The sequence below is a fragment of the Delphinapterus leucas genome, chromosome 17 (genome assembly GCF_059928025.1).
Source record: "Delphinapterus leucas isolate spDelLeu-1000000601 "Yukka" chromosome 17, BTC_Dleu_Yukka2, whole genome shotgun sequence".
NCBI classification, from domain to species: domain Eukaryota; kingdom Metazoa; phylum Chordata; class Mammalia; order Artiodactyla; family Monodontidae; genus Delphinapterus; species Delphinapterus leucas.
In genome coordinates, this window is record NC_143145.1 from 5,083,467 (window position 1) to 5,107,820 (window position 24,354).

Sequence of the window (24,354 nt, forward strand, 5' to 3'; positions counted from 1 at the left end):
TTCAACTGTTGATGGACACTTAGGTTGCTTCCATAATTTTTTTCTCTCTTAGAAATTACAGAATTGGGATATGGAAACACGTTTACTGAATCATGGGTTCCAGACTAGGTGAAAAGACTCATGCAATACAGGGCTGCAGGCAAAATCGTGGTTGCCAAGATGGAATACAAGCAAAAGAAGAGGAAATCTGTATGCAGAGAGAAAATTTACATAGCATATATAAGGAGAGGGGCAATGTTAGAACAAAAGCATATTAATTGTTGATTGCTGCTGTAAACAAACTACCACATGTTTAGCGGCATAAAAGAGCATAAAATTATTATGTCACAATCCTGTTGGTCTGAAGTCTGCCGTGGGTCTCAGTAGGCTAAAATGAAGGTGTTGGCAGGGCTGTATTCCTTTCTGGAGGCTCTGGGGAAGAATCTATGTCCAGTTCAATCAAGTGGTTGGCAGGATTCAATTTCTCGTGGGTGTAGGACTGAAATCCCTCTTTTCTTGCTGCTTATCAGTGGGATGGAGGGATCTCACCTTCTAAAGCTTGTGGCTTTAGGTCTTTGGCTTGCGGCCTTCTTCTTGCATCCTCAAAGCCAGCAATGGTGAGTCAAGTCTTTATTATACTTCAAATCTCACTTCCCCTTCTACCTCCTCTCTCCTTTGCTTTCTCCTTGGGCCACATCTGTCTTATTCCAGCCAGAAAAAATTCTCTGCTTTTAAGGCTTCGGGTCATTAGATTAGGTGCACCCAGATAATCCAGCACAATCCTCTTATTTTATGGTCTTTGGCCTTAATTATAACTGCAAAGTCCCTTCACAGCATTAGATTGAATAGCCAGGGGGTTGGAATCTTAGAGGATCATCTCTGGGCCCCTTCCTCCCACATGAAAAGAGAGCACGAGGGAGGAAGAGGCAGGGAGACAGATGCTCAGAGGGCCTGATCGCTTCCTGATAACATTCCAGTCCCTGGTTCAAATCCTTCCTAAGGTGTTGAAGCACTTTCTTCCCTGGGTTTCCATGAGATGCTTCTATATCCTTGCAGTATCATCCCTGTTTGCTTAAGCTGGCTTAAAAACGTCCTGTTTACAAATGAACAAACAAATGCCCCCCATCCAAGACTTTTCTGACACCATTAAAATTTCCCAATATTAAATAGCAATATAGTGTTTAAGAAAGCGTGCCCTGGATTCATTACGCATGGATTCAAGATCAGATATCCTCTCTACTAGAAGTCTGATTCCTCAGAGCCTCTGATATTGTGTGCAAAACAACCTAAATGAATGGATAAAGAAGATGGGGTACGTATATACAATGGAATATTTCTCAGCCATAGAAAGGAATGAAACTGGGTCATTTGTAGAGATGTGGGTGGACCTAGAGTCTGTCATACACAGTGAAGTAAGCGGGAAAGAGAAAAACAAATATCGTATATTAAATGCATATATGTGGAATCTAGAAAAATGGTACAGATGAACCTATTTGCAGGGCAGGAATAGAGACACAGACGTAGAGAATGGACATGTGGACGCAGCGGGGGAAAGGGAGGGTGGGACGAACTGGGAGATTAGGATTGACACATATACACTATCGTGCGTAAAATAGATAGCTGGCGGGAACCTGCTACAAAGCACAGGAAGCTCAGCTTGGTGCTCTGTGATGACCTAGATGGGTGGGATGCAGCGTGCGGGGAGGGAGGGACATCCAAGAGGGAGGGGATATAGGTATACATATAGCTGATTCACTTCATTGTACAGCAGAAACCAACCAACATTATAAAGCAATTATACTGCAATAAAAATAAATAAATAAAAGCAGATGTGACAAGGTGAGTCAATCAGACTTCTAAGTTTATTTTTTAAGTTACCTCACACTTGGCCAATAGGAGATAGAGGAGGCAAGCTTGGTCTCCCCCAATTTTTCAAATACATAACAAAACACACATGTATCCTATCGCTTTTCTTGTCTCTCTTCTTTCAACTCCATTCAAACTCCAGCCAGATTCCACCCTCCTCCCCCAGTGGGACTATCCAGGCCAGAGTCTACTACACAGACTATGACTTGTCTTATTACCATCATATTAACATGATGGGCGACACATTCATTTTAAGGGAAATGGAAAAGTATTTCTGAACTTTGAGCACCTGGGGTCACAAGGTATGATTTTCTGAAACGTGTGTGTTTAGTGTGGAGAATGGCTTAGAAAAATAACACTGGACAGGAGCTGGGAGACTAGTTGCAGAGGTGGAGGGGTGGAATGAATGGCTGTAGGTTTGATGGGAAAAAAGACAGAAGTTCCTTTCTGGTAGGGTCTACTGTGCCTGTGAAGGACGTGACAACATTGTCTGGTGAAAATACAGGAAACATCCTAGGGTGTTGATGATGGTTCTAATAATAATATTAATAGTTAACATTTATGGGGGCCTGTTAAGTGCTAGGTACTGGGTAAATTATCTTTTAAGTAATATCACAAAGCAAGAAGCAATGTTAATAGCATCCTTTGAAACAAAACAAAACAAAAAAAACCCCAGAGGTACAGATTAGTTAATGAACCAAACTTAAGACACATCACTGTGGAAGGAGGATCCAGAATTTGGTCATAGGCAATCTGGGGTCAGAACCTGAAATTTTAGTGGCCCGCCTTTCTGGAAGAGGACCTGAGGGAGAGACCACAGGCAGGGAGGGATTTCTGCTAAGAGTTATTGCTCTCGGCTTTAATTTGTTGTTATTTTTTGGTGGGAAGTGGGAAGCAGAAGGATATGACAGAGTGGCCAGGAAAAACCTTTGCAATGTCTGAATGGTATGTTTCATGAATATTTCTCTTTGACTGGTATACATGGGCTCCACCTGAAAATGGTTCAATTCCCTCAATGGAAAAATCTATATTCTTTTACACATGGCTCTCTCAATGAGCCTGGAGTTCTGATGGACTGTTGCCCATAAAACACTTTCTCATCGTCTGTGGTTTCATAAAGCTCATTAAATTAAGACTTCCAAAAGAGAGTGGATATCCAGTTTACACCAATAGATAAATTGAGATTGTACTTAACAGTTTACAAGGGTTAGGAAGGCTGGTTCCAAGGCATGTTATATGTGGGTTCTTGTAACTGGAGCTCGTAAAATTGACATAAATCAAGAATAATGGGTATTCTCTAGTGAGTACTTTCACAAATTCTATTAATGCTTAAGCAATATTAGTAGTCACTTATAAAAGGCTTTGAAGATGAAAACCATTCTAACTTTTCGGTTGCATTGCTACGTGAGATAGGAAGGCGAATTTCTTACAAAGTCTTTAAGATAAGTTAATAATGAAACGGGGGTGTAATTATTATTTGGAATTTCTTCAAATTGGATTAATAATGTGATTGTCTTTATTGTTTTATTTCAAGATTTTGGTTTATTTTTTGCATCCAAACATTTAAACTTAATGAAATGCAAGTAAAATATTCCTTTTATTATCTCTTCTCTCTCTTATAGATGTCTATACATGAATATATAGATATAGATGATACAGATAAATCAAGGAACTTTTAGTGACTTACAAATGTTTTCTTATACATTTGATTCTTGTATGTTTTATATATATTCTACTTTCCATTAGTTCTTTTTTTTATATTATTTTGTAATTTCTACTTGTTCTATCATTTCCATGTTCCTTTCTCTCTCCTTTCTTTTTTTTTTTTAACATCTTTATTGGAGTATAATTTCCATTAGTTCTTTATCTAACTCCCAGTTGACCTTTTACATTCATATCAGGAATCAGTTTTCCAACAAGCTTTCTTGCATTCCCGTGGGTTGTTATTTTACCCTCATATTCACCACATATTTATTCAAAATATTTATCCACATGGTAATTTCCCCAATATTCAAACCCAGCCACAGGCCTGAGATTATCGGAAGTGACCTAGTGGTAAAATAAGTAAGCTCACAGCTGTCAAAATTGTAATTAACATTCCAGTCTTCTGGCTTTAAATTCTCTACTATGAAGCAATGTCAAGTGTCCTACTCAGAGTATATTATTAGTTACCTAGCAAATATTTATGTAATTATGGGTCTGGTTTATGTTCTTTGTGGGAAGAGGTATAAAATAAGGTCTCTAATTTACTATTCTTCACAGAGCTTACATTCTAAATCCCGCCAAGTTCACCGTGGTATATTTATTGGACAGAAGAGAATATTATATTTTGAGAATGTTTTCAAAACTGAATAATAAAAATTAGAGAGGCAACTGCTCAAATCTTACTTATGGCACCAGTAACACCTGTGCTACCCAACTGTCAAAGAATGATGATTTCTATAGTGCAAAGCAGTTTCTCCTTCCTAATAATTAGGGACTTGTGTATATCAAACATGGATTTTTTGTTTTCTTAGGGACTTGACTTTATATTCCACTGCAAATGCACTTTTTTCCAATAGACTATTAGTTGATAAGTGTCCTTTGGGGATTAGATTGTCTAGTTTAATTATTCTTCTTCTAAGATCTTGGATCTGTAACTTAATCTCTCTAAGCTATTGGCTTCTATTTTTTATTATATCATAATACTGCTAAATTGCTTAAACTCCTACTAATTTTGTGAGGATTATCAGAAGATAAATATTAATAACAATACACTGATTTAGCTTTATAGTTCACAGGCCACTTTTGCCTTCCTTGCCTCATTTGATGGTACTTTTTTTTTTTAACTTTCATTTTTCCTGGGTTGTAATTTAGATACCTTTAGAAATTCTGTAAATTAAATTATAATTATTTAAATTACTTACTACCAATATTCAAGAGAGGGGATAAAATATATTATATAAATATAAAACATACATCAGTAAAGAAAACAGAGATATAAAATTAATTATGCCAAATAGATAGACAGATGATTTATAACTAGATCTGCACCCAATTGAAATGCTGTATGGAAAGATAGTTAAAACTTACCAGTAATTAAAGAAAGTCAAAATTATAGCAAAGTGCATTTCACAAGCTACGAGTAATCTAGTTTAAAAATGTGATGGTGCTATTAATGAGTGTAATGAAACATCAAATAAATGTGCTGAATAAATGAAAGAACGAATAACCCCAGAAAAAGTGCTGATAGGACTCTAACACTTGATACAATAAGCTTGGTAAGAAAATCTGAAATCTGAAATAAAATATGTATAAGATAATCATGGAAATAGTCATACATTTAATCTTTGTTTCTTCACATTTAACCTAAGGGAGTAACACAGACTCATGAAACAGTAAATGTTACTGACATATTGGAGGGGAAAAAAATTTTTACCTTTTTCCCTTCTTCGTGTTTTTCCAGCTGGGCCTGAGAGTTAAACTGACATACACAGATTAACGGGAGAAATCCCACACATTTATATAAGTTGTACATAACACAGGAACCCCATAAGGAAATGGTGAAGCCTATGGGCTTCTATATTAGATTGAACAAAGAAAGGCAATTATGGAAAAGCAACTAAACTCTGTGGGGAGGCTAAAGGAAGATGTGAGTTATTTCAACAAGGCCTGTTTGTATGGAATTATCTTGGCTTCAACTTCTCATTCTTGATGATACCATTACTTTTCTTCTAGTATAGGGAGGGCTTCATTTATATGAGTGTTTGTACCTCCTTTTCAGGAAGAAAAGAGAAGATTAGAATGTCCTACTTGCATTTGCTGTTTCTCAAGTGCCTTTAGCTCAAAATAATCCATATGTGGAAGAGGCATATTTTGATATGGCATGTTCTGCCATCCTTCAATGCAAAATTCTAGCATTATGTGAATTATTATGGGACATTATCCTGGTAAAATATTATAAAAAAACATGAAAATGTATCACGGTAGTTACAAATGGCACGTAGCATATGCTTATAAGCTATTTGTAAAAAGCTGTGACAAAGCGAGAGAGAGGCATGGACATATATACACTACCAGATGTAAGGTAGCTAGCTAGTGGGAAGCAGCCGCATAGCACAGGGAGATCAGCTAGGTGCTTTGTGACCGCCTGGAGGGGTGGGATAGGGAAGGTGGGAGGGAGGGAGACGCAAGAGGGAAGAGATATGGGAACATATGTATATGTATAACTGATTCACTTTGTTATAAAGCAGAAACTAACACACCATTGTAAAGCAATTATACTCTAATAAAGATGTAAAAAAAAAAAAGATGATAAGGGACTGCTATGAACAACTCTATACCCACAAATTGTATAAATTAGATGAAATGGACTAATATGTTGAAAGACAGAAACTACCAAAACCTGTACAAAAGGAAAAACATATCCTAAATTCACCTATACCTATTAAATTAAATAAAGAATTTAGAAAATCTTCCAAAAAAGAAAACATCCAGTCCAGATGGTTTCACTGATGAATTTTATCAAATGTTTAAGAAGGAAAAATACCAATTCTCCACAGTCTATTTCATAAAATAGAGGCAGAAGGAACACACTCCTAATTCATTTTAAGTAACCATAATTATCTGAACACCAAGTACTACAACCAGATAAAGGCATTCCAAGGAAAGAGACCTATAGGCTAATACCTTTTATAGACATAAGCAAAAAAATCCTCAACAAATAATAGCAATTTTAATGCAACAACTTATACAACTAATTATATGCCACAACCAAGTTTGATTTATCTCAGATATGCAAGATTAGTTAAATATTTAAAAATCTATCAATGCAATCCATCATGTCAACATGTTAAGGAAGAAAAATCATATGATTATATCAACTGAGGCAGGAAAATCATTTGACAAAATCCAACAGTCAATCATGATAAAATTTTTCTGCATAATAGTAATAAAGGGAAAATTCTTCCATTTGATAAAAAAAAAAATCTATAAAAACCCTCCTGTTGACAGAGTACTTAATTGTGAGAGACTGGATACTCTCCCCCCCATATTAGGAAGGAGCCAAAGGTTGCTCTCTTGTGCGTATTAAGTAACATACTGGGAATTCTGGCTAACACGAGACAACAAAAAGAAATAAAAGTTGTACAGATTAGAGAGGAAGAAATAAAATTTTCTTTACTCGCCAACGGCATGGTAGTCTATGTAGAAAACTCTGAAATACCACAAAAATTTCTGGATAATACTAATAAACATGTATTGTAAGGTTACAGAATATAAGGTTGATATAAAAAGTCAATTGTTTTCCCATATACCATCAGTGAGAAATCGGAATTTGAAAAATTAAAAAAAATGACATCTTCAACAGGTTGTAATAGTATTAGTACATGGGGCAAATCTACATAATATATAAAGAGCCTATATGCAGAAAAATACAAAACACTGATAAAAGAAATCAAAGATCTTAATAAATGGAGAGATATTGCATATTCATGGATTGTAAAACTCAATATTCTTAAAATGTAAATTCTTCCCAAAATTATCTATAGATTCAATGCAATCCTAATAAAAATCCCAGCAAGTTATTTTTATATGCCAAAAAATGATTCTAAAATTTATATAGAAAGGCAAAATTCCTTGAAGAGCCAACACATTGCTGATGAAGAAGAACAAAGTTTAGGACTTACTTCAAGAATTATTACAAATCTACAGTATTCACGACAATGTAGTATTGGTGAAAGAATAGACACATAGAACAAAGGAACAAAATAGAAAACTCAGAAATACACGCACTGAATTTTAGCAATGATAAGAGTCTAAATATAGTCCACTGAAATTTAACAAAAGCACAAAGGCAATTCAGTGGAGGAATTGTCTTTTCAATAAAGATGCTGGAACAATTGAACATCCACATGCAAACAAACAAAAAATAAAATAAAATAAGCCCAGACCAAGACCTTGTACCTTATATAAAAATTAACTCAAATGCATCATAGACCTAAATGTAAAATTATAACATTTCATACCATGTATAGGAGTATATATATAAATCTGCTCTGTGGAAGACACTGTTAAGAGAATGAAAAGACAAGACACAGACTTGGGGAAAAAAATGAAAACCATATATCCAATAAGACCTTGTATGCAACTAACACAATGATCTCTTAAATCTGTACAACAAGAAAACAGTCCATTAAAAATTTTTAAATGAGAATACAAGCTGAATAGATGTCTCTCTTTAAAAAGGTATACAGATGGTACATAAGTATATGGATAGATACTCAACATTTTTGTCATTGGGGAAATGCAAGGTAAAACAATAAGATACACTCCTATTAAAATGGCTAAAAATAAATCTGACATATCAGTTGCTGACATGGATGAGGTTCAATAGGAAATCTCATTCATTGCTGTTGGAAATGTAAAACTGGCATAGCTAACGTGGAAGACAGGCTGACAGTTTCTTATGAAATTAAATATATGATTGACTAGTTGTACTCCTAGGAATTTATCCATGTATTGAAAAATCTGTCCACATAAACAAATATATGGGAAGGTTTAGAGCAATTTTTTTCATGGTTTCCCAAATCTGGAAGTCACCAAAATCACTTTCAAGGGTTAAATACATAAACAAAATGTGATATACTCTTATGCAGTGATTTTAAATGCATATTTTAAGGGAAAGAACCCAATCTGAAAAGTCTACATACTGTATGATTCCATTTATATGACATTTTGAAAAAAGCAAAACTATAGAGATAGCAAAGAAATCGGTGTTTGCCAGGTGTTTGTGGGGAGAGAGGAATAAATAGAGCACAGGGAACTTTTTAAGGCAGCAAAACTATTCTATATGATACTGTAATGGGGAGTACATGACACTATGCACTTGTCTAAACCCATATAACTATGCAGCACAAAAGGTAAAAGTTAATGTATGCAAATTTAAAAATCATTTAGGTGGTCTGGGGATTCCAGAATGGAATACATACTTTAACGAAAGATGTTAACGTTATTACAAACTTGTGAAATAACATCACTGAAATGGTGATCATAATTAATTTGAAAAAGAGTAGAATCTGTAAGAGTACGGGTAAAAGGAATTATATTTAACCCCTGCACTCTAGGTAATAGAGTTGTTTTTCTTGGGGGTAAAGATTTACAGTTCTGAAGCTGTTATATATTACTACTTGAATTAAACAATTAAGCAAATGAATGGCAGGAGATGGGATACAGGGATCCAGGTACCACTGTTGGCACAGGAGGTTATAATCAAGGAGGGGAGACTAAAACGACCCATGTTTTAATGGATTAGGGTTGGAGACATCAGTAGGAACTCGTGTTTAGTTTAACATAGAGACATATAGATACAGATATAGAAATATTTATAGATATATGTGTACACGTGGGTTAGTACACAGTACTCACATTTATTCCATTGTTCTATCAGTTAAGAGGGTGTAGAAGCCACAAAATCCCAGTAGCAATGAGCCTACTTAGCCCTCAGATCTTGGTTTCTAATACAGTTCTCCACCAAAAGAAACCAAGATTCCTCAGAAAAAGTGGCTGCTTTGAGAATTTGGGCAGGATACACACAAACTTATAATGAAGCATGGTGTAGTGAGGAAAAGTAAGAATGTTAAAAAAAATTGATGGGCTTACTTCAAAAGGACACGCAGTGTGTCTAAAGATAGAAATTTTGGCATTGCGGCAAGTAGGGTGCAAAGATATATTCTCCTTTGCCCCATAACGTTGCAATTAGCAAAGTGCTTCTCACATCTTCAGAGACAGAACATTTTCCAATATGCATGCAAAATGTAGTAAACATAGATACTGGAAATGCTTGCACTAGAGATCATTTTCACAGTTCAACATTGCGTTCTCCTTTACTCATGGAGTTTCAAGAAGGACTATGTGAAGTAACAGGCATCGAGAATGATATCACATAAAATATATGTAATATACTTTCTGGATTTTTTACTGTGTCCTTTCTAGTGATTGGAGACATCACAGTTTGTTCCAGAAGATGTCGTCACTGCGCACATGAACAGGCTGCTCATCGTCAAAATGCACAATGATGTTCATCATGATGTTGCTGTTAATTTTCTAGGGCTTTCATAATCAGCTACCACAAACTGGGTGCCTTAAGGAGCGGAAATACATTTTCTCACCGTTCTGGAGGCAGGAAGTCCAGGATCAAGCTCTCGGCTAGTTTGGTTTATCCTGAGGCCTTTCTCCTTGGGTTGCAGATAATCACCTTCTTGCCACGTCATCACACAATCTTTCCTTTGCATGTTCACACCCCTGGTGTCCCTTTTTTGTCCAAATCTGCCCTTTTATAAGGACACCGGTCAGATTGGATTAGGGCTCACCCTAGTGGGCTCATTTTAACTTAATCACCTTTTCAGAGGCCCCAGCTCCAAACACGGTCATATTCTGAGGTTTCGGGGGTTAAGTCTTCAACATATGAATTTGGAGACTCAATTCAGTGCATAACAATGCTAGTTTTAATAATCAAAACAATAGGGATGTTCTAAATATATAAGCGAAATGATCAAATCATTATATGATATGCACAAATTGAATATTACCCCGCCATAATATATACCTATAAGACTAGATTGTTTTTAGGATGACTGTTCTTCAATGGCAACAGAATATTATATCCAATATAGTAACCCGCTGAAATTTAAACAAGTTTAATAGCACAGGAAATGCTCTGGCCAACATAAAATAAAGTAGCGTGCAAACCTAGGTGTAGTGAGGGCCCTGACTCTGTATACAGAAGGATAGAAAGAATGGTGCTTAACTAGGAATAATAATTATTCAGCGTAATTGTTTTTAATTTCTTTCCAAATGTGTGCATCTTACAGATTTTCTGTAATGAGTTTGTATTATTTTTATAATGATGAAATTATGCTAGGCCTTTAAAACAATATAATAAAATTCATTAATTAAAACAAGAATGAAAATGGTCTAGACAACCTGGTTTCTTGCAGAGACTCCTCAGGGTCAGCCACGGTCTCAACCACGGTCTCAGCCATGGCAGCCTGAGAGAAACAGGAAGCAGATCACTGTGTTTTCAGTGTGCAGCACTGTTAGGATTCTCTCTCTTTCTCTTTTATGGCTCTTTTCTTTGCCAAAGAATGAAGGCTGGATGCCAGTGAAAATGGTGGTGCTAGGAATGCCACATTCTTCTCTCTCATAAAAGCAGTGATAAAACAGGAGAAAAAAATCCAGGAAAAAGCTCAATTTTTTTGGTACAATCATCCCTCTGTATCTGAAGGGGCTTGGTTCCAAGATCTCCTGTGGATACTAAAATTCACGGAAGCTCAAGTCCCTTATATAAACCTATGTATATCCTTCAGTATACTTTAAATCATCTCTGGATTACTTATAATACCTAATACAATGTAAATGCTATGTAACTACTTGGCGGCCCATGGCAAATTCAAGTTTTGCTTTTTAGAACTTTCTGGATTTAAACAAATATATTTTTGACCCCCAGTTGCTTGAATCTGCAGATGTGGACCCATGGATGCAGAAGCTATGGATAGATACAGAGGACCGACTGTAGTCTGGAAATGAATCGGAGACTTGGAACCACCCAAGGAACCTCTATTTTATTGGAAAATAATTAAAATTTAAAAAGAGGCTAATTCTTGGTAAGAACAGTGAGCTTTGTGGCATTTTTACCTACTCCAGCCCTATCTTCCACAATCAAGTTAAGCGATAGCCATGAAGGTACCATGCCTTCACTGCACTGGAGGGAGGAGAAGGGGCCTCATTCACAAAGAACTGGAATAAACGATTTTTTTTTTTTTTTTTTTTGCGGTACGCTGGCCTCTCACTGTTGTGGCCTCTCCCGGACTGGGGCACGCATCCGTGTCCCCTACATCGGCCGGCGGACTCTCAACCACTGCGCCACCAGGGAAGCCCTGGAATAAATGATTTTTTCTGACTTTCTGGTTGCCCTTTGTTAGACGGGCTCAAATGGATTGGCATTATTCAGAATAACTTGAAACTAGCCAAGTGCCACGGGTCCTGCAGAGTGAGAGGAGGCATTTGTGGAAAACATTTATAGGCTGCTATCCTAGCTGCCTTGCTGGAGGGGACAGAGAGCTGTCGGTGCAACAACTGATGAACCCAGAAGCCTGGGAGGAAAAGGTTAAGGGATGAGATTCTGTAAGGGTTTTGAAAACTTCCAGAATATTCCAGGAATCGAGAAAGCCACACACATGCTCAGGAAAGACTGAAGCAGACTCTGGGCTCTCAACCCCTGCTGATCTTGAGGCTCTGTGAGAGCAGGAGGTGAAGGCTGATACATAGGAGGAGATCACAAAAAGGACAGGACCTCTGGTTGGCCTGAGACCTGGACCTGGGTATGGGAGGCTCCTCCCCTTGTCCCCTGTCCTTGGAATGTGTGTGCTTCCCACAGTCCCCACCATGGGGTGGTTCTCAATGACGCAGCCTTGAGACAGTTTGTGTGGTTGAGACCATCTCGTTGGTGTCCCGGACTGAACCCTGATAAGGCCTCACTATAAACTTTGAAGATCCCATTGGGCGGGTGCAGGGATGTACTTGTCTTGTGACCCAAGATGAGCCTGGTATGCAAGTTTCCTGCTTATTCAACCTGCCACCTTCCCATCTGGAGTGGCTGCCTCTTTCTTCCATCTCTCCTTGTCCTCCCTGTATGGGGGCCAGTTTGTGAACCAACAGCTGGTGAGATGGAGAGATGGGTCTTGGGAAAGAGGCGTCCGTGAGGGAAATCCTGGGCTGGTGAGCGGCCTCTAGGTGGGGTTGGGAGCCTCCCATGAGTATAGGATGCAGGCCAAGATTGCCTCCACACGATCCATTGGAGGGACCAGAGGCCTCAGGTTAACCTCACTATTCACTGGCCCCACAGAAATAAGCAAAAGGAGATGTCTCTGGTTGATACTGGAGCTGAATGTACTCTAACGTATACATGGTAACCTTCAGAAATTTCCTGGTCCCCTCTGTGCCCTCCTTTTGAGGGACAAATTGCTACAGTCAGGAAGAGCCTCTGACCCTGGAAATTGATCTTTCTCTCTCCAATACTGAGCTGATACCATGCTAGGTCAAACTCTGTAAACCTCCATCAGTGAATTCTGCCTTTGGGTCAGAGTAATCATACCAGTGCTCAGGGGAAACACCACCAACCGGGAACCAGCAAGTCTACTGCCTCTGCAAACAATTATTATTGTCAAACAGAATAATTTGCCTGGGGGACATAAGGAAATAGGAGAAACTATCCAAGAATTACCCCAAGTGGATATTGTATGCCCTGCCTATAGTGCTTTCAACAACCTGATATAAAATGAAGAAAACTGAACAGAACCTAAAAGGCTTGTAGGACACGGTCAAGTACACCAACATACACACTCTTGAAGTTCCAGAAGGAGAGGAGGGAGAGGAAGGAAGAATATTTGAAGAAATAATGGTTAAAAATTTCTCAAAGTAGGTGAAAATGTTAATCTCCATATACAAGAAACTGAACAAATTCCAAGCAGGATAAACTCAGAGAGACCCACACCAAAGCACGTCATACTTACACTGTTGAATACAGAGACAAAGACCTTTCAAAGCAGCAGGAGAGAAGCAGCTCATAAGGTACAAGGAACCCTCAAAAAAATTAACAAAACGTTTCTCATTAGAAACCATGGAGGCCAGAAGGCAGTTGGATGATTTATTGAAATTTCTGAAAGAAAAATAGCTGACAACTAAAGAATTCCACATCTGGCAAAACTATCCTTCAAATTACGAGGAGCAATTAAGACATTCTCAGACAAAAAGTGAGATTTTGTTGTGATCAGACCTGCCCTACAACAAATGTTAAAGGGGGTTTTGCAGGCTGGGAAGAAAAAACACTAGACAGTGACTCAAATCTACATAAAAAAAAAAAAAAAGAACACTGAGAAATATAACTCTGTAGGCAAATATTTTCAAAACCAGTACAAATGTATCTTTGTTTGTAATTTTTTTTTGTTCTTTCTTCTTCCCTCAAAACTCAAGATTTCAAATCTTGTGCTCACTTTATTTCTGATTCATTACAGGTTCCAAATATTATGAATCCTCTTGTAAAACCTAAATAGCCCTTCTGTGCATCCTGGGCTCCTGGTAATTTTAATGATCCATTTCCTTTATGCATTCTTGACAGCCTTATCTCTCATCGTTCCTGACTTTGCTCTAACTAGGGTGAACCTAGTAGACACATTTGGGAAGTATTACCGTATTGTTAGCTCAAGAATAATGCTGAGATCCTTGTGTAGTTTTCAGCCTTATCAGGATATTTAGGAATGTCTCCAATGACCTTATTTGTGGATGCAATGCTAAAAAGCAGAACAGACAAATAAATATTTTTAGGAGAATGTTCAATCGTGGGGAATTTCTAATCCCTGCCACTCCAACACACAAAATGTGCAAACTAATACTTGAGAAATTTCCGTTTACAGTGGGGTATTGACACGCTCGATCACAAGCTGAGAAAAGTTAATAGAGTGGACAGTGTTTGGGGAACTATCTCTCATGAGGAACAGTTGAAGACACTGGTAACATTAATCCTACAAAAGAAGAGATTAAAATAGTGCTTTTCAAAAGCACTTTTAAATTACTAAAAAACTCTGATTTTGTGACAATTAAAATCCAAAATCACAAAGCTCATGAGAAGGAGGGCTACTGTGGTTGAAACAAGGTCAGAAACCTTAAGACCAGAAACCAGTCTCTGGAGCTTAACTCTTAGCTCCTCTGTCTTGGGATCCTTCCTGGGGTTATAGAAAAGCACTTTTCTAAGAAGATAGTTTTAGATACGATACTATAAGATACTATAAAATTCCATCATAAGGAATAAAAAACAAATTATATTGACCTAAAAGAGAGCTTTGAGACTATCATTAAAAGTATAACTGGATTATAATAGAACACATGGTATAATGTGTGATTATATTATGGGCTAGTATTATGGTTATGAATCAGGACTTAAAAACCTGAATCCTTATTTCTCCACTTACTCACTGTGTGACCTTGGCCAAATACACTATCTATGATTGAATTTCTTCATCTATAGAATAGGCATATAATGTACCTTTCTTATAAGTTTTTATATCAAATGATTAAATAATATCTGTGATGTATTTAGAAGATGCTTGGCACTAGTTATGCATTTAATACATAGATAAATAATTAAAGTCAATGCACAGAAAAATCAATCAATCAGCCTATGAGCAAAAAATTACAGAAGATACTGTTGTGTGAAAGTTAATTATCTGTAAAATTGAAACTTACAGCTTCAGTGACTAAGGGTTTGTTTAAAACATCCCTGTTATAACTAAAGAAATAAGGTTCAACATTGTATCTGATAATGAATTTGTGACGCTCCTTATCAATACACTGATATTCGTCTCAATTCACTTCCGAACAAATGATAGAAATTTTATCTTACATGATCCGTAGGTTTAATTTCTTGGGGGTATTTTGTTCAAATGAACATCCAGCATTACACTCCTGAAATACCTGGATTTACTTCTAAAACACAAAATTCAAAGCAGATCTGCTGTTGTGGTGTGTTGGGTCTGAGTAGAAAGGATTCAGGTTCCAAGTAAAATACCAAAATTAGGAGACGGCAGGTACAAACCAGAAGATGTTGCCAAGTCTATAAAGGTAGTCAGATAAGTTATAAATTAATGAAAAGTTTATCTAAATAAAGCTTCCCTATCATAAGACTTCTATGCCTAGGCCTTCCTTCTACAGAAGATATCGATATAAAAGGGAGTAAAAATGCTAGGTATTTTATTTTCTTAGTAACTTTTTTTTTTTTTTTTTTTTGCTAAGTGGCTTCAGGGTAGGAATCTCAGGTTGTAGAGCTCCCAGATAGGAAATGCCACTTCCCCCCATCTGTGGGTGAAAAGCAGAAAGTCCCTGTGCTAGGCAAGATGCTGCTGCCTTTGAGCGTTAGGATGAGCTATCCATCTGGCTTTAACAGCAGTGCTGTTAGAGCTTCAATTCAAACAAATGGATTCTTGGATTAATAAATTGAAAGGACCAGCTGATGTGTTGGCTTAGAGTCTTTTATCAAATATAAGGTGTAAAGAGTTGGAAATAAGTGTGGCAATATTTGTGACCTAATTATTATCACCTTAGAGGACATCAAGGCTATCAGATGGTTTAAAAGAAATCAAAATCTACATCGATCTCGATTACATCAAAGGTCAGCAAACTTTGACGGAGTAAGACAATAGTTCTGACTCCTTTTTTAGGAGTCTATGGTAGGAATAAAAACATTCAAAGTACCAAATAGTAAATAACAAACAAAAATCACTGTGTCTATGAAGAAGATTGTAACAATGGGAATTGAAGAAGAGAAAGTGTTTATTCATTGATTTGTTTGGTTGAATGATTAACTCATATATTCAATCACTCAGAGAATGGTTATTGAATATTTAAGTCTGCAGATTTTCCTCAATCTCTTTTTCCACACTCCTGCTGTTGATAGCTGTATGTCCGGTGCTCTAATTACTACAGTTCCTAGAAATCACTATGCCTTTTTATGTTTCTAAATAGTTAAGTAGGTATTAGTTTGGAATACTCATTTTTCTACCTAGGTTTTCCGAATCGTTTTTTTAAAGACTTTGTTCAAATTTTACATCCGTGACATCAAGCAAGACTGCATAAGGTGATCAGAGTGCCTTTTGCAATGTTCCTAAAACCTATAAATTTGCACATGCAACTATGCTAGAGAACTTAAGAGGAGAGCCATGTAAGTTACCTCTATACTAACCCCATTCTTACATAGACATTTGCAAGAGAGAAGAGAGAAGAATCCATGGTGGAAAAACTAATTCTGGAGGGGGAAAAAATTAGGAAATAGAAAAGAGCTTCAAAATTCAAATTAAAATCCCCCAGGGTTTTTGGGAAGATATTCCACCCAGAATACAGAGAACTAGACTGCCCAACAGAACGGAAGGCAAACATTTCGAGAAAAGGAGCGCTGAGTTAAGATGGATGGGCTGGAAACTGGGGAGTGGGGAGAAGGGGGAGAAGGCAGAGCTCACTTTGAAGCATTTGAGCTAATAAAGTCTCTAACTACCTACATCACAGGTAGGTGATTCATGACCCCTCTACCTTTCAAGCCCATTAATGTCCCATTTAGAATATCCAGGAGATGGATTACTGCCCTAACTGCTCTGCACACTGGATTTACAGGGAGGACTTAGTGCAATATTTTCTCCTCCCATAAATCATGCTGGGAATATTGATTGCGGTGCCCTATACTTATCTAAAAGTTTTATGTGATTATAAAAAAAAAAAACAGGGGTTGTTTCAGTGGAAGGGTTTGAAGAGGAAGGGTCTTGTCGAGAAAACACATCTATGGATGTTTTCTAAAATATGTGAGGCCAGTGTTATATAGTGAGGGATGAGTATGTAACACAGCACTGCCGAGCGGCACTAATTTATCAGATGCCACACAAGTGCTAAACTGCCCTAAATCAATAGTGTGCAAGACAGCAGAACGTTGGGTGTAATAAGTCATCATCCTAATGAAATATAGATTATTCCAAACCTGTTAAACACGCGGTAGGTGTCAGGAAAATTGTTCACTTTTCAGAGCTAAACAAAACCATCTATTTCAGAGGAGGGAAATCAATAGACGTCTGTGGCTTGCCTTGTAGCCTGAATATATACATAAATGGAGATTTAAAATTGCTCTTTGACACCTGTTTGGGTTCTACTGCCTTCACTGTTGCTTAATTTTTGAAAAATAATTTTATAAGGAGTATGCTGAAGTGAGGAACACAAGAAGATACACTTCCTCTCCCTCGTCTTCATTCTTCTCCCCTTTTCTTCCTCTTCTTCCTCTTTGTTGCCACTCAAGGAGCATCTATTATGTGACAATAGATAATAGATACTGACCTGGGTGATTTGTGTGGGGTAATCTAGGTAAAATTTAAAATAGCGCTGAGAAATAGGTATTATTTCCTTGTGCCCCTGGCTATAGGTAATAGATGCTCAGAATAATTATGTCATCTGCCCAGTGTTGAACATTTAGGGAGTGGAGAATTGGGCATGGCACGCAGATACTTGAATGGACTCTGCTTTCCATTTGGAGATCTCGCCAACGTTACATCAATCTCCCCACATGGACCCCAATTTGCTTCACGTTGCCAAAGTCCCTGTTTGCAAATGTCCTCTTCCTCTACGTGGCTGCAGGGGTGAGCCCCATTCCAGAGCAAGCACCTTCCAAGTGGGGATTTCCCAACATGGCCTGTCGTCAAAACAACCAGGGGTCAAGGTCGCTAATACAGATTTCTCAGATCACGCTAGAATTATGTGGGAGATTTTTAAGAGGAAGTCTGGAGACTTTTATTTTTCTTCCCATGGGGATTTCAAGGTTGGGAAACATTCAGATAACACACATGTTAAGCTCCTTACTGAGATCTTTGGGTTCTGAAATCTGCCATTAAATTCTCATGTCCTCTAAGAAAGAAATAGGGAAAAGTTAGTTTTTCCTCTGTCAGTGTGATCTTTTCTCTCCAACTCATTGCCCTGCTCTCTTCATGACTTTTCATTGACTCCATCAGTATATCCCTGGCCCTCATCCTTTGCTCATATTATTGATTTTTTCCCTCATTTCTTTTTCTTTATTGCAGTACAGTTGATTTACAATGTTTCAGGTGTACAGCAAAGAGATTCAGTTATACGTGTGTATATATACATATAGATATATAAATATATGCATCCCTTTTCAGATTCTTTTCCATTATAGGTTATTAACTGATACTGAATATAGTTCTCTGTGCTATACAGTAGGTCCTTGTTGATTATATCTATTTTATATAGCAGTGTGTATCTGTTAATCTCAAATTCCAAATTTATCCCTCCCCCCTTTCCACTTTGGTAACCGTAAGTTTTCTATGTCGGTGAGTCTATTTCTGTTTTGTAAATAAGTTCATTTGTATCATTTTTAGATTCCATAGAGTGATATTTCAATAGACTTTCATACAATCGTTTGCTCACATATTCAACACATGTTTATCGAATGCCTATTGTATGACAGATATGATGCTCCTTAATCATCAGGGCAAAATTCCAAGATATACTTTAATATGATCACTTCCTTTTACAGATGAGAGAATAGGAGTGTCCTTTCATTTAAATTAAGTGGAAGGTCCAGAATTTGACTAAAGGTCTTATGACTGGGAGTTTGAATCTTTTCCATATGTATCAGCTCACCTGGATCCTGAATAACTCCTAATATTTCACTCTTACGAATGAGTTCACTTATTCACTTACTAAAAAAAATTTTAAGAAATCTTCTTTTGTATTAGGTGTCAGAGATAAAATTTTGAGATTAAAAGAGACATAAACCCTGGTTTCCTGATTCTTAGAGTACAGAGGAAAGCAGCAAAAAATAGTTATCCAAATAATACATGATTATAATTGATGATAAATGTTATAAAGAATGTAATAGATTGCTGAGAGAGAACATAAGGGGAGGCGGGACCTTGTTGGATTAGCACAGTTTCCCTAAAGAAGTTATGTTTGAGGTGATTCTTAAAGCCTAAAAACTGGATGAAGAGGGGAATCTCATTGACCACTCATAGCAGCAACAGCATGAGCAAAGGCCCTGAGGCACCAGCACACATTGTATCATGAAGGATATGAAAGGGAGATGAGGGGCTAAGCAGAAAGGCCAGAGGGGAAACAAAGGGCTATAGAGTCGGAAAGTGAAAAATTACTGTAAGGCTTTCAGGTTGTGTGAACATTTTGTCTTGTTCTTAAGAAAGGGACACAGAAGATCATTGAGCAGGAGAGTGATAGAACCAGAAGAGTTGAAGCACAGGGGGCTGGCCTCCACCCCAAGACAGCTGCTCGTCTAGAGTGGAGTGTGACCTCTTGTAACCTTCAGTGTCCTGCCTGTTTGACTTCCCCCCCACATTCACCTACTCACTGCTCCTCTATGGCCATCCCTGGTAAAAACTCAAAGAAAATATAAGCTTCCTGCTCTGTCCTATAAAATGTATGCAGAATCTATAGGTATATAAGCATGTTGGACTATACCCAACATGATTATTAGAAGCTATGACTTTTGAAGGAGAGTGATTTATTTCTTTTGGTCCCAATATAAATTAACCAAACATGGTGGATAGGAAGCTTTCCAAGGTTTATATGAGAAAAGGTGGGAGAAAAACTGGAAACATAGACGAAGGTGAATCTAAGCAACATGGTGGGTGTGTGCAGAGGTCACGAGAGACATACATTACAGCACACATCCAAGGACCTGGAAGTGTCAGGTGAAGCCGTATTCCAGAGAGATGGTTACAAATGACCAGGGAAGAAATCGGGATGATAAAAACAAAGGTAGAGAGATACATCTGGCTTTCAAACAGAGCTTTAGGAAACTAGACCTTTCCTTCAATCACATAGCACGATTGGGAGGGGCTAATAATGCAATTCTAGGTAATGCATGTGATTCACAAATATTTGGAATCACTGTTCCTCCCAACACCCCATGATAATAATTTTGTACAAATCCACACCAAATATTATAGAGTATGAACTCAAAACACATTTATCGGGACTTCCCTGGCAGTCCGGTGGTTAAGACTTCACCTTCCAATGCAGGGGGTGCAGGTTCAATCCCTGGTCGGGGAGCTAAGATCCCACATGCCTCAGGGCCAAAAAACCAAAACATAAAACAGAAGAAATAATGTAACAAATAAAGATTTTAAAAATGGTCCACATCAAAAAAATATCTTAAAAAAAAAAAACCCAAAACACATTTATCTTTCCTGGTAAACTGATGTGCAACTTTTTTTTTTTTTTATTAAGTAATTTGCTTCTCTCTTTACTTTAAATACCAGAATACTCCAAAATAAAGTTAATGTTTTTCAGTCACTTTCCATGTCCTGGAGCTTTCGAATAATTCATTTCTTTGTCTCTTATACTGTCATTTAAACAATGGGTTTTAGCCGTTCTCTTCTTTTTTTTTAATTTAAAAATTCATGTGGTGTTCAGTGCATGCTACTCCAGATCCTGTTATGCGTGGTGATGTAATGTGTGCCAAAAGAAAGTTGATGGATGAGCTTCCATCGTGTACTATTTATCAATGCATTTTTCCATGTATATGTTGCATAGAATTTGTTAGAAATAAAGGACATGTGTTGAATGACCTAGCCTCAGCCAAGGAGTGGTGACCTGTTTCTGAAATGGGCTTTAAAGTGTGAAGAAAGGTCACATTTTGGCAAGGTAAGTTCTTAGCTGTGTGACCTTCACCTTTTTGTGCATTCACGGGGCCAGCAGTAACTATTCCTATATCGGGGAGATTGAGCCATACCATGAGAGGCAGTAGGCTGTCAGCAAGAGATTCTTCCTTAATAAGTCCACTCAAACTAAAGTAGTTAATGATTCTAACCAAGGTAATAGCTGAAAGGATTTAAATTTTACTTCTACCACTTGGTATTGGTGAACACAGAGGAATAAAACGCTGATGAAAATCTCCTCTATTTTCTCAAGGCTGATAAATTAAGCTGGAAATAGCAAAGCAGAAGTATTCTTCACAGCCGTCTTCCAAAGCTTCAACTAGCTCTACTTTCCTGAAATATTTCCCATCCCAGCTTCTATACTTGAGCTTCACACTTACACTTCTGGGCCCAGCTGGCGGCGCTCCAAGGAGTTTAGGAAAGAAAATATAATTATTAGCATTTAACATACAGTGAACAACATAATTTTGAAAATTCCCTGCCTCGGAGAACTTACACTCTGGATAATAAATGTAGGAGACACTTTGGTACTTGGGGAAAAAAATAATCAAAAATAAATCCTTCCAGGCCCAGCTGGTTTAGAAAATAAAATAGATATTCAAGGAGGACTTTTTCCTTCTTTTCTGGACAAGTTTTCATTAAAATACTTACCACCATGAGCACTATTTTAAAAATATCATCAGAGTTTTCTGTAAGCAGAAACACCTTGTTCCAGGGCCCCCGTATCATTATAAGGAAATGTTAAAAAATGGATTGTCAATATGTGGTTTCCGAATAATGAGCTTGTCTCCGGTCTTTGTGCACAGAATTCATTATATGTGGAATAATTTTTTTTGTGTGTGTGTGGTACGCGGGCCTCTCACTGTTGTGGCCTCTCCCGTTGCGGAGCACAGGCTCCGGACGCGCAGGCTCAGCGGCCATGGTTCACGGGCCCAGCCGCTCCGCGGCATGTGGGATCTACCCGGACCTGGCCACGAACCCGCGTCCCCTGCATCGGCAGGCGGACTCTCAACCACTGTGCCACCAGGGAAGCCCTCTGGAATAACTTTTTCCTTCCGTTTACCTTGTGAACTCCCATTTATCCTTCAAATCCCAGCTCACCTGACACCTCTTCTAAGTCACCCAGACTCCTGATGTGGAAAACAAAAAAAACAAAACAAACACAAAACAAAACACTGCTGCACGCACAGAAATTTTTATCTTGTGATTTTGTGAGAATTCATTGAGATAACAATATAAAGTGACCCATCAAGGGCCTGCTGTACGGTGGCAATGCATAATAGCTATAGAGATAATAATAGTTATATTATGAGTATCATCATAATTCTAAGAGATGTCAAAACTAGAAAGGAGGATGTATTAGGATATCTGAGTCCAGCAAAATGGTCTGAGCACTGCTAAGTCCCTCTCCTTAAATGTTCTGCTCCCTAATATTCATATTAATGTATTCAATCCTTCAGAAAATATTTATTAAGCAGCTACCATAGGCCAGGCACTACTCTAGGGCTGGTCTGGTCATTCTTTAGGTTTGAGTTTAACTTTCCCTTTTTGTAGGGAAGTGCTTCCTTCCCACCCTCTCTAAAAGAGGGCTCTACTCAATTTGCATGTTTGCCTCCTTCATATATATTTGTAACTATACTTTTGCTTTGTTGTTTGCCTGCTCCATGTCTATCTCCCCCATGGGCAACAGGAACCAGGACTTAGCATGGCACTCAGCCCATTAGAATGGTCCAGTCAGTACTAAGGAGTGATTGACATGAGCTGAAGGAGGAGTCTAAGAGCTGTCAAGTGGAAAGAGTCAGAAGAATTAGGCCGAACTAGAAGAGGCATACATATAAAAGTAAATGTTACACAGGTAAGAGCAAGAATAAGCAGTTTAAGAGCAAATGAAGTAGAAAATTGAAACTATATCACAAAATGCCCCATACACCCAATGCCTCAGGAAACAAGCAAAATGGAGTCAAAAACAGTGAGATTATTTCGAAACAAAAATTAGACAAGGAAAGGGACATGGATTGATGGGTGGCTCAGGGATAGAAAAAAGTAACGTGGAGCAGAATAATCGCCTTTTAATAAAATTCCCCACTCCTTCAACACGTGGACTCCCCTGCACACTTGTTTACGCTCATTGAGACCTGCCCCCTGCAACGACACCTGATATTACTGACAGTTACTTTTTTTTATTTTTATTTTTAATTAAGGGTACTTTCATTTATTTATTTATTTATTTTTATTTTTGCTGTGTTGGGTCTTCATTTCTGTGCGAGGGCTTTCTCTAGTTATGGCAAGCGGGGGCCACTCTTCATCGCGGTGCGCGGGCCTCTCACTATTGCGGACTCTCTTGTTGCGGAGCACAGGCTCCAGAGGCACAGGCTCAGTAGTTGTGGCTCACGGGCTTAGTTGCTCTGCGACATGTGGGATCCTCCCAGACCAGGGCTCGAGCCCATGTCCCCTGCATTAGCAGGCAGATCCCCAACCACTGCGCCACCAGGGAAGCCCCGACAGTTACTTTTTAAGCAGTGGGGTTTGCAGTGATTTATTTTTTATTTTCATCTTTTTTACAGAGTTAAATTTTTTAATAGCCATGTCAATATTATGAAACAATAAACTCCTTTTTCTTTGAAATGAAAACAGACAATGACCAGATTCCAACTGTGATTTATTCTGGGAGCTGTGGATAAAGATTATCGTTATATCCTTCTCTGTAATTTTATGTATTTTTTTCAACTGAAACTGAAAATTTTTTCAATCAAAAAAACATAGAGCAAATGCTACAAAACTGTTCCTGGTCCTCCAGCAGTATTTATATGTCAGCACAGCGAGACAGGTTAGGGAGATGTGCAGGTCAATTTGAAGAACTGGGGCAAAGTTACAAACCTCGTTTATTGATTCATTCATGGATTTAAGACACGGCATTGTGAACGTATTTGTTTATATGTCTGTTCAACTGGCATATGAGACCCTGAGGACAGGAAATTTGTCTTATTTCTTCACTTTGTATAGAGCTTGATGCATTCTAAATGCTTAATAACAGTTTCTTGAAAGACAGCGAATTTCCTTAGCTCCAACCGGCTGTGAAGGTTTACCATGCCAAGTGACTTCACTCTGTTCCTCTCGATAAGAGCCGTGTCCATTATTTTCCCCATCAGCAGCATGATGTGGTCTGCCCTGCTCTAAGAATCGTGTTTTCAGATGACAGAAGTCCTCAGATACCTCAACGCATATGAGACACTTGAGCTTCCTCCAAACAGACACG